This window comes from Tigriopus californicus, chromosome 7 (genome assembly GCF_007210705.1).
Source record: "Tigriopus californicus strain San Diego chromosome 7, Tcal_SD_v2.1, whole genome shotgun sequence".
In the NCBI taxonomy this organism is placed as follows: domain Eukaryota; kingdom Metazoa; phylum Arthropoda; class Copepoda; order Harpacticoida; family Harpacticidae; genus Tigriopus; species Tigriopus californicus.
In genome coordinates, this window is record NC_081446.1 from 13,638,520 (window position 1) to 13,650,548 (window position 12,029).

Below are 12,029 nucleotides of genomic sequence, written 5' to 3' on the forward strand. Positions count from 1 at the left end.
ATTATCACCGAACTTTTGCCAAAAATAACCAGTTTCATCACTAGATTTTGGGGCTCCAAAGAAAAATAACCAAATACTAAAATGCAATCACCTCATGAGCTTGTTGTTATTTTTAGGGCCGGCCAAAATTTGAAGATTAATATAATCTTTATTAACAGCAAATTTGCATGAAAAAATCGACCAAATTTGCACAAAAATTTGCAAATAAACTTACCAAAACATAAGCACCAACACGTTCTGGAGGTTGCAAGGGCTGCTTTTGCCTTCCCTATCAAGCAACACGTAGATGAAAAGGAAAATTATATCATGATATCTTCCAGCGTTGGGATTTGAACCTGCTATCCCTAGCGTGCAGATCTTGCCTTCTCCATGCTTATTCCTAGACTGATCAGCATTTTGCACATTGTTAACATTTTTAAAATTAAATTATTAATTAAAAAGATAAATCTCAGTTCAATAACTAAAACGCAATAATGCCAGAGCCTAACAAGTGTATTGCAGAACAATTTTGTTAAGAAAAGAAAGGTTTTCAAGTTTCATAAAAGTAATGGTAAGTCAATTTTTCCGAAACTAACCATCCTTCTCATGACCATTCACCACAAGAATCATGAGAAAACGTCAAGATTTGCCTGATTTTTAAAGGAGAAGTTCATTATTCAAACAGAAGTAAATTCCGATTATTTGAATTAGAGTATCTTAAAAAGTAGCAAAGATAAAAGAGCTATTTCAGATTGATGGAAAACATAAGCAGGTGGTTTGTAATATGTTTACAATCTATTTCAAACCTATGTGTACTTTAAAAAAGAAAAGATTTCCTATTTTAGCCAACCAAAGTTGGATTGTTCGGATTTTTCAAAATCACCAGATTTTGAGATACTTTTTGCTGTAAGTCACCAATCATCAGAAGCAAAACTTGAAAAATCACCAGTTTGGTGATAAATCACCACATCTGGCAGCACTGCCCACATCCTATTAAAATTTGACAGGCTTGTTGAAATGGTTGATAAATTAGAATACAGTGTGGGCAGAAAAAGTAGAATACATCCATAGATTTTATGCAGCCTTTGAACGATAGTTATTCTTTCAATGGGCATAAATTTACTAACATAGACTTTAAAACAATGAGGCTCTAAGAAAGCTTTGTGTGTGCATGTGTAAGGCCACGGACTTGAAGAGACGTGGGCTTCGAACGGTAGCAAAAATTTCATATCTCCTAAATTGTTCACTTAATGCCAAATAAGAACTTGATAAATTTTCAACATCTCAACCACAAGATCTGGTTGAGTAGATGAACTTGGCCAAATTTGAGTACAAACCTATGCTTGGGAAACTCAGGAGATATGTCCAAAGTTATGTAGTAAACACCACATAAAATTCGAGTTTTCGGCCTGCTCTTGGTCAGTCACATAAGCATTTGACAACAAAACTTTGAAACGATCCGCTCAACAAGTAAATGATGTAAAAACTACCAACCTTTAATTGACGAGGTTTGTGTTTCTTATTTTATTACTTTAATTCAAAAAGTGCCTCAGAGTTGCTATGAACAAGAGCAGGCCGATTTGGCAGGAAGCTCGTTCGCAGTCCATATTTCTATAAGTCCGTGGCAAGGTCAGATAAAAAAAATCATCAAGTATGGAATGCCTAAGTCAAGTCAGGGCAATGGCTGAACAATGATGGAGGATTTTACCTCAATGGGAAATACATCATGCTAACAATGCATTGCGTCTTTATTAACAGTATCTGCAACTATTAGTGAAGATGGTTGGCCTCATCAATTAGTTTTGGCTCATGTCAGTCATTTTTTCATGGTGCTGTGGCTAGCTGATGATAGTAATTATCGTCTTTGTTTGTATGTGGTAGCTTACATGGAGAGCAATCTATGTTAGAGAATACTGAAAACATGTGTTTTGTCCATTGCGTTGTTTTTTCGATGAATTCTTAAAAATGAGACTTGAAGAAATTTGAAATTGAGTTGAAAAGATTGTAGCGAGGCAGTCTCGAAGCTTTTCTTCAAATTAAAGTGTATGAAAGGTAAAATAGTTGTTAATGTTAGCTTTTTGCAATCCTAACTTGAATAAAATGCTTTCTTTTTGAATTGCGGCACATCATTTAACCGTACAAACATTTCATATTTTCAGACCTTTCATTATTTACCTTGGTTATTATACTCCTTGAAGATACTCGGTAATGAGCATGAACTAATTGCGGCTTTTACCCCTACTTTACAAAGAAACTCTACTCTATCAAGCATAAGGGTTCTTGATAAAAACGGCTTTTGATGCCTTAAGCAAATTGCAGTATCTTTCAAAAGGACTGAGCCCATATATAATTAAGTCCAAAGCTATAATTACATCTAGATTGATCTCCGTTCGGCCTTTCTTATTTTTCGTCTCCAGACTTGTTATGTTAATTTGGGCTCTTACCTTTTAACTAGTTTTTTGGAATATAGGTATTCCTTTGATGTATTTCCAAAGGACGTTCTAAAAGCCCATTATACAGTCACGAAGGGCTGCATGCAAGTGGTCTCTTCCCGAGGCATAGGGAAATGTACCCACGTCGAGGAAGTCTTCGTTGGGTCTTTATCCTTGGTTAATGAACAAGCCTCTGCCCGCTTTCAAAGATTTGAGGAGAGAGATACGTTCGGGACAATGAAGGCGCTCACGCTCAACGAGAAAAAAGAGAGAAAGAGGAAGAGAGCCTATCGCCGTACAGCCTGACATGTAAAGCCGTTCCGGTGGGTTAGATCGTCATATTCTCAGGTGCAATTTTCGAAATAATGCTTACTGATTTTGCGTGGTGTGTTGGTATTTTTGGGGGCTGTTAATTGTGATTAAAGGTGTAAGCTTGAATCAATGCATGAAGTTCATCAATACATTTTCGACAACATTCCGTTTAGATGAGCCACGAATACTGTACTCCCTTTTCTAAAACAATAACTTTAATTCTTTAATTATTGATTAGTGCCCCTCAATGTTGAAATTAAAAGCGATCCTTTAATTCAAATACTGATGAAGCACGACGATGAAAGTTATTATAACTCTAATCATGAACAAAAACTTAATAAATAGTGATTAGCAAAATTGCCTCATTTGTTTCCAGTTCTCGATTGATTAAATCAGCTACCTATTGGTTGGCGAAATGTTGAATTTTAGATCCTCTAGTTCAATCAAGCGTTGATCTTTCATAAGGCATCCGAAATAATGCAAATACCACGCAAAGACACAACGGACAAGACTCCATAGAACAAAGTTATTGCTAATTTGAACACCAATTTTCACTACACTTAATTAAACTCAAATCAACGGCTTGTTTGAGCAAGCAGTATATGGGTATCATTGAGCAATGACAGGAATATTGTGCCAAAACTAAAACAAAAATACCATTTTTGCAATTTGTAATACACAGCTTTGCCGATGATTGAATATTTATTCAAGTCGCAATGCGCGTTGTCCATGAAGTTGTTCTACAGTTTTCAGGGCTTAAGTTGTCCTCAACTATAAACGGATTCCATGACACAAAATAAGGCTAAATATTGAGGCAAAAAATCGACATTAGGTGCAAATAGTATGGATTAAGGTAAAAAGGCATCTTATGATTGATACAAAGAATACAGTTGAGTAGTGCCTATATTAGAGGGTTGTGAAGCGATCCTCAGTGAGTGCATCTAGCGCCGTCTCCCTCCTAAAGGTTCTGGTGTTCTCTAACAAACAGGATAAGTATTTTTTACTGAAAGCTCACAACAATAACAAAAAAGTAATGATGGCAGAGGGCATTAGAAGTTCAGAAACTTTTGATGCTTTCCTAACGCTAACTTTTGCCTGAAGTCCAGGAAATGTGGAAGATTAACAAATTTGATGGGACATATTCAAGGCTGAGGTAAATTTCCTGCCAGTCAAGCATCAAATCAGGTTTTTTAGTCCAAGTGTATTTGATGAAGGAAGGAGATGTACTGTGAAGCATTATAAGAACAGCAAGATTCGAAGAATACAAATACTTTCAATTTGAGTTCGTTTTTTCGAAAAAAAACTCTTTCGAAAATCGAAAACACTCTTTCTTTGGCTTTTCGAAAATCTGCCTGAACCGACCCCCCAAAAAAAAAATTTCGAGTTATTTCCCGCCTATTCAATGGACTCAAGCACTCCTTACGGTTCATGATGAGTAAATGTCGCTCTAAAGGTTGGGATTTGACATAAGGAAAATGATTAAGATTAAGAAAGATAAAATGTAAGCTTTAATGTATGTACAGTTTTGCTTTCCAAGACAAGCCCTTTACAAGTAAGATATGATTTATGTTTTCTGAACGGATATTTCAATGCCCAAGCTCAGTATGCTCGGAAAGATTAGACAACAAAGCTCAAAGGTACGGCAACCAACTTCATTTTCTCTCCCTGCTCTTCATACATTTTATACATCTATATTCCTCCGGCTGCAGACATTCAAAAAACCATCTCAGAGCTTGAGCAAGTGATTCCGCCATACGCAAAGAAAGGCAAGACTTTTTACATATGCGGAGACTTTAACATAGACTTCTTAAATAACAACACAAAGGCCTCAAAAATGAACGACCTCATGATCTCCTTCAAATTATTCCCGCTTATTAACGCTCCCACGCGAATTACAACTCATTCAGCCAATCAAATTGACAAAATATTCACTAACTCAAATAACAACCCAAAATGCGGTATTCTACTTTGCAATATATCTGACCACATAGGCACTTTTACCGCGGTTGGGAAAAGAAATGAAATGAAAAGTGAACCCCTGCAAAAGTGGCGAAACAACACTTGCCCGAAGAATGTTGCCAAATTCCGCAAAGCATTGCTAGTTACCCACTGGAACTTACCAACTGATGATCCTGCACTCGCCTTCCTCGACTTTCAAACTAAAGTAACTCACGCATTTGTTACGTATTGTCCAATGTCATCTTTTAATAAAAACTCACGGACACAAAAGTTAAACCCTTGGATGACAAAAGGTCTTCTAAAATCGCGCATTGAAAAACAAAGGCTTTTTACCAAGTTCCAAAGGCAGCCTTCCACTGAGAACAAACAGACCCTTTCAAAATACTCGAACCTTTATACAAAACTTGTCAGAGCGGCAAAAGGAAAGCATTGGCAAGACTACTTTGACACAAATACTCATAACATGGGGAAAGTATGGAGTTACTAATACTTAAAAAAGTTACTAAAACTAACAAAACAAGCCAATTTGGTTTCCGCCCCACCCATTCGACTACTCATTCTGTGCACAATTTCCTACAAAACATTTTCAAACGTAGTGACAGCAAATTTTCTTTGTCAGTTTTTATTGACCCGAGAAAAGCTTTTGACACTGTTAACCATGCAATTCTCTTAGCAAAGCTGGGACATTACGGATTTACAGTATGGCAATTAAGTATGGGACTCAAAAGTAAATCTAATTTTCTCTTAATTGGTACAATTTCTTGCCCTCAAAACTTGCAAACGCCCTCTGTCAACAATGCTTAACAACTTTGCATAAACACTCCTAGTCGAAATTTCAAGGATGAAGGCCGCGGTTCCCATACGTTTCCCCCAACGTAATCTCCGCCTGTGGATTTTCTCCCGGTGATCTCCGCCATAGTGAACTCCACCAACGGCAATCTCCGCCACCATCAAATTCCCCCACGGTGAACTCCGCCACAGTGAACTCCTCCAATGGTGAATTCCGCCAGGAGTGAACTCCCCCACGACGATCTCCGCCATGGATGGAAATGAAGGAGAGTCAAATAGACGAAGTACAAAATTAGCATGGCAATACTTTCTCTGGAATTCAACGTCCAATACATCTAACGACTCGTTTGAAACACTTTACCAACATTCAAGTGGGTATGCTCTACAAATTTTCCCTTAAGTTTGAGGAATACACTTCAATCTTTCATGGACGAGACCTGTTTAGTAGCTTTCCGCCATATTCATATCGGGACTTGTAAAGCCTTTAATGGCGTCGAACCCACGTCCATTGACCTGAATTTCATTTTGTTATTGGTCATGTTACTCTCGGTGACCTAAGAGTAGATTCGATCTAAGTTATTTTGCAAAGTTATTGGGGTCATGGTCATTCCTTCCCGAATCTGACAGTGCATCGTCAATGCAAGAAGATGCAGTACATAACAGTAACCTTTTAAATCAAAACAATGAATAGAAGAGAAAAGGAGAGCTCGTAAAATGGAGTCCTCTGGAAAATCCAACTTGACGTCATGAATTCTGCGGGATTGTGTCACTATGTGATCCCTAGACCTTAATCAATTGGTTTCTGCCACGAACGAAATTTTCTATCCAATCAGGCTTCAAGGCTTTAATATTTGATGACAAGGAAAATTGTTAAGCCCTGTAAGCAAAAGATGCTTTTATGACCCAATAACGTCCATTAAAGGGGAGGGCTCATTTTTATTAATGCAAAGCTCGGGGAAAATTTGCTTAAAAGATTATGTTCTGAAGTAACGAGAAATTTCACTTGAAAAGTGACTGCTTGAGTTTGGCCGAATCTGAATTCTAGAGACCCAAGAAGTAATGTGTAATAAGAGCCTTTTTTCGTTTTTGCGAACTTCCTTACTATTACTCAGAATTTATTATGGCAGGCTGAACATGGTAGAGTTGATCATTGCGGACTTGATCATGGCGGACTTGATCATGGCGGACTTGATCATGGCGGACTTGATCATGGCGGAATTCACCCTGGCGGAGATTGTTGTTGGTGGAGTTATCCATGGCGGAGATCGTCGTGGGGGAGTTCACTCCTGGCGGAATTCAATATTGGAGGAGTTCACTGTGGCGGAGTTCACCGTGAGGGAATTTGATGGTGGCGGAGATTGCCGTTGGCGGAGTTCACCATGGTGGAGATCACGCGGCGGAAATCCACAGGCGGAGAATACGTTGGGGGAAACCAATGGCCACCGAAGGCCACTACTGAGCTTCGAAGTGCAATCGTTGAGCTTTACAAAGCAAACCATAGCAACAATGAAATCAGACAGATCCTTGGGCCGGCCAGAGTGACCGCAAAGCTGGTCAGGAACACTGTCAATCACTTTGTGGAGACTGGACATCAATGGCAAGCCCAGAAGTGGCCGACCTACGACAAAGCGTACTCCAGAGCTCATCAGAAAGATCAATGACAGGATCCGCAAGAAGAACAGCCAAAGTATGAGAAAGGTTGCAAGGCAGGCTGGTGCCAGCCACACCACTGTCCAGCGGATCGTCAAGCATGACCTAGGCCTCAAGGTGTACCAGAAGTCCAAGCTCCACCTCATCAGTGATGCTACAAGAATCAAGAGGCTGAAGAGGAGCCGAGTTTTGCTTCGTAAAATCAAGGTGGATGACCTTGGCCCAGTGTGCTGGACAGACGAAAAGATTTTCACGGTCCAGCTCATCCACAATTCCTAGACCAGCAGGGTGATCGGCAAGAGCTTCCGCAATATCCCTTTGGCAGAGAGAGCCATTTTTCGCCGCTAGAAGCCCGCCTCTGTCATGGTGTGGGCCGGGGTAATGTCGGACGAGAAGAAGTTGTCTTTGGTGTTCATTCCTCTCGGTGTCAAGATCAAGCAGCAAAAGTACTGTGACATGTTGAAGTCCGATGTGGTCCCCTGGCTCCAGAAGACCTATGGCGATACCCCATTTGTCTTCCAACAAGATGGAGCGCCTGCCCACATTGCCAGAATGGTCCAGGAGTTTTGTACAGAAGTTTTCCCAACCTTCTGGGACAACGCTATGTGCCCCCCTCAAGGCCTGACCTCAACCTGATGGACTTCGCTATGTGATCCATCCTTGAGGACAGAGCTTGTTCCAAGACTCATAGAAGTGTCGGGGCTCTGAAACTTGCCCTTGAGCCCTCATGGGCCTCCATCCCCGAGGACATGGTGATCCGAAGCTGCGCCCAAGTCAAAACTCGACTTCGCCGCGTAATCGCCAACAAAGGTGGCCATATTGAAAATGTATAAACAAAATTTGCAGGCCTTTGTCTTGTCTATTTCTGGAATAAAAATCAGCCCGATATCTCAAATCATTTATTTTTTATAGCCAAAAAACCAGAGTCCCATACTGAATTGCCATCCTGTAGCCAAAATGTTACCCAATGGGTCCGAAATTATTTGACGGGTAGGAAACAGAGGGTGGAGCTCGGCAACCACGTTTCTCATTTTGCTCCTGTGACCTGCGGAGTGCCTCAAGGAAGCATTTTGGGACCGCTTCTATTTTTGATATACGTAAATGACCTTCCAAAACCACCATGTACGTGGATGACACCACTCTTCAACATTTCGGTAACGATCTCGGAACAATGCAAGAGGAATGTACTGTATGGTTTGGTGATCTGGTTGAATGGTTCGAAGCAAACAAACTGTCGATCAATCTAGGAAAGACTAAACTCCTACTATTTGATGGTCGTCACAAAAAAGGGGTCTACAGATTTCCACTTGATAAGCAACGGGAGGCAAATTGAACCAATTGGGATGGGGCGCAAAGAAACCGCGACAAAGTTCCTAGGTGTATATTTAGATGAAAAACTGTCGTGGAAAAAATATGTGCTAGAGGTCGGAAAACGAATGAGACAAACCCTATTTACGCTATTTATGGCAAAAGACGCCCTTCCGCAAAAACTACGACTGGTTTTATACAACGAGTTAACGCTCTAATAAAAAGCAAGCAGGATTATTGGATTTTAGCCATAGCTCGGCATTGAATAGCCTATTGACTTTGCAAAAAAGCCATCAGGGCAAAGACGAAAGCACATACCAATGCATATTTTAAAAAAACTAAACGTATTACATATTAAGGTTCTAGCATTAGTAGCGCAACTGAAATATGCTTATCTTTGCTTTAAGGAATTGACGCCTAAAATCATCAACACTTTTTCATACAAACATCGTAACATATTTACATCGTCATTAACCTTCCATTTGCTCACAAAACTTGGCTGCAAAAGCTACCAGACTACTCTCTCGCGCAAACATGTAATGAATTTCAAAGAACAAATAATATTAAGTTCGACCTGCTGTTGGATTCGAAACGATGGACAGGGCGTGTTAAAGATCTAGTCATCAGCTCATACTCAACGGCCTGTACGATTAAAGACTATTTCTCGTGTAAAAGATCTGGGTTTTCCTAGAGTTTGTGATTGGACTGTGCCTCGGATTTTGTCCTCGACTGACCAGCCCTAAGACCAATGCCGGTACCTGAAGCCGTAAGATGGACACAATAACTTTATATGTCCCATCCATGATCCGTTGAAAACAAGCCGTCACGGCTTACATGGATCAATGGTCTCGTATCATTTAATTTCAAAACACTCTTCTTACTGAAATACTAATATTCGAGACCGAAATAAAAAAAAATACATTTCAAATTCATAATTTGCAACATTTAGTTGCGTAGTTCTCAAAATAGAGTTCCAAATTCATGGAGCCGGTGAATTGATGGCTGGTTTGATGATTTGGTTGAAATCCATTAACGCCAGGGAGATAGATCGACCCGACACCCTGCTGCCGAACAAATAAACTGTGTTCCAAATAGTGCCTCCAGTGGATTGGTTGGAATGACTCTTTTGTCTCCCTGGAGCACACAGTGATCAGAAAGTGGCAACTTTATATTAACTATTGAAAACCGAACAAATCAATCATTACTCAAATCTTACTCATTTTCCAAAATTGAAGAGGCAGTAGCGAATTTTGTTAAACTGTTGCAAGTCCATTCTGTTCAAGAAAAGTAGAGCAGTCTTGAGGAAAGTTTCTTTAACGCTCGTACCTCTGAGCAGGGACTCTAAAGAGAGGAAACGTCTCGGCTTTCTTTTGTCCGACAACTTACGCCATTGCGTTGAATGAAGACAGCAACTTAAATATAAATCAAACAAGATTGCCCATGCTACATAGTACATTTAAGTGTACTTTTTCGTAAATAATGATCTCTTTGATATACATCTCTGTTCTTATCTCTTCTTCTCTGTTGGTAGCCCCAACCTAGCGAAATCACCTATTCTCTTCTTCTTGTCTGTCCCCAGGGAGTACGTTCCTCCTTGGTTTCCACCTAGCACGTGTGTTGTTTACCTGCTCTGCAGCTAGTTCTCATTCACACGCGCTGGTTTCTCTCTTTTGCTCTTTTGGCTCTTTCTTCTTCTTCTTTTTCTTCTTCTACTTTTTCATCTTTTATTTTCCGCACGCTCATTTCTAGCGGTTTTGCTCTTGAAACTGAAGGAAGCCTCAAGAATATTTTCCATGTTTTGTTCAGGTCTCAAGTATTTTCAATTAGGATCCCTTAAATAGCCTTGCTTTCAATAACCATGGAAGCTTTGTTGAAGGGACTTTCTAAAGGGGCTAGCAATTGTCTTGAGCTGGTTTTGGATGGGAAAACTCCGTCCTCAATCAATAAGCCTTTCATTATGGAAGCTTTAATAGCTTGGGTTGGTCACACCCAGCCACTACTTGACTGTGGGATGAACCAGTCAAGTGTAGGCAAAAGGGACACAGGCACTGACACTCTTGATTTGATTCAAACGCCCCTTGTAGTCAAAGAGGTCATAGAGGTCAAAGAGAGCATAGTAGAGAATGCTCTCGAAATTTGCGATGTCCATAAACGACAGAGATGCAAAAAGGCAGGCAAAGGGTGTAAACTGGCTCACCCAGAATGGTGTCCCAAACTTAGAGAGTTTGGCCTTCTCAAATTCAATGAGAAGGGCTGTTCCAAGCAGGGGTGTAGCTTTTTCCACCCATTTATGTGCATGAGATCTTTGAGGCACAAGGTATGCCTCAATTTCAAATGCACAAAGGCCCATCTCAGTGGCACTAGGAGGAAGAGACAGCAGTTGTCTCAACCTCTTTGTCAAGTCTCTCAACAGACTTACCCCACCCCTTTCCTCTCTCCTTCCCTATTTCCCTCCCCTTGTTCCCCTCCCTCTCCTACAACCTCACCCTCAATTCCTTTAACCTCCCTTCTGCCCAAACTTTGTAGCCCTAAGCCCCCTTCTGGTCGCCATGAGCCCCACGCATCTTTTAGATCGTATGCTCAGGTGGCGGCCAGAGTTCCTTCTCCCTCTTCTCCTCCCCTTTTACCCTCTCCTCAAAGGTTCTCTTATCCTCCACCTAAGGTCAGTTTTGTCCAAAAACAGGATTTTTTAAGGTTAGAGAGCCTAGTCAAAGATTTGATAGCTCTAGTCCATCGAAGGGCTATCTGCCCATAAAAGGGCTTTATTTGAATGTGCATTGTCTTATTTCCAAAAAAGATAGCACAAAGATCAAGGTTCTTGAGGAACTAGCTTTAGATAGGCAGGTCTCGTTCATTTCCATGACAGAAACCTGGCTTCGACCAGGGGTCTTAGATGAAGAGCTGGCCATGGTTGGTTTCAATTTAGTTCGATGTGATAGAGTACGCCCTGACAATCCCATTTTTCCGCATGGGGGCGTATGTCTATATGTTAGAAATGACCTGCACACTAGTCATGTAAAAATGTCTAATGGAGAAGTAGAGGTCTTAGTTTGTCATCTTCAAGGTCTTGATCTGTCCATTGTGACAATATATAGGCCCCCCTCTTGTTCAGTAAGCTCGTTCTTGTCAGCTCTCAAATTCATAGGAAATGAGTTGGACCAGTCAGTTTGCTCAAAGGTTTTCTTTGTAGGGGACTTCAATTTTCCGGCTAGCGTTGTAGAGTGGGAGGCTAGTCCAGATGGGTATATTCCCATTTCGAAATCGACGTCTCAGTCGTTCGAAAAGCTGGAGGAATTTGCGATCTTGCGCAATCTCTCTCAGCATGTTGGTGTAACCACTAGAGCGAATAGCGTTCTTGACTTGTTTTTTTCCAATGACCCTGATCTGATCCAGTATGTCCATGTGACACCTAGTAATCTGTCAGATCATCATGTTCTCGAGATAGGGTCGACCATTACTCAAAAGCCGGCGTGCTCTAGAGTAAGACCGGCCAAAAAGGTCGGTCTGGCTAAGTTCAAGTTCAAAGATGAACATTAGCCGTTGATTATAGAAAGGTTAGGGGAGCTTGATCTTATTTCAATGCTGAAAAAGGAATCGTCC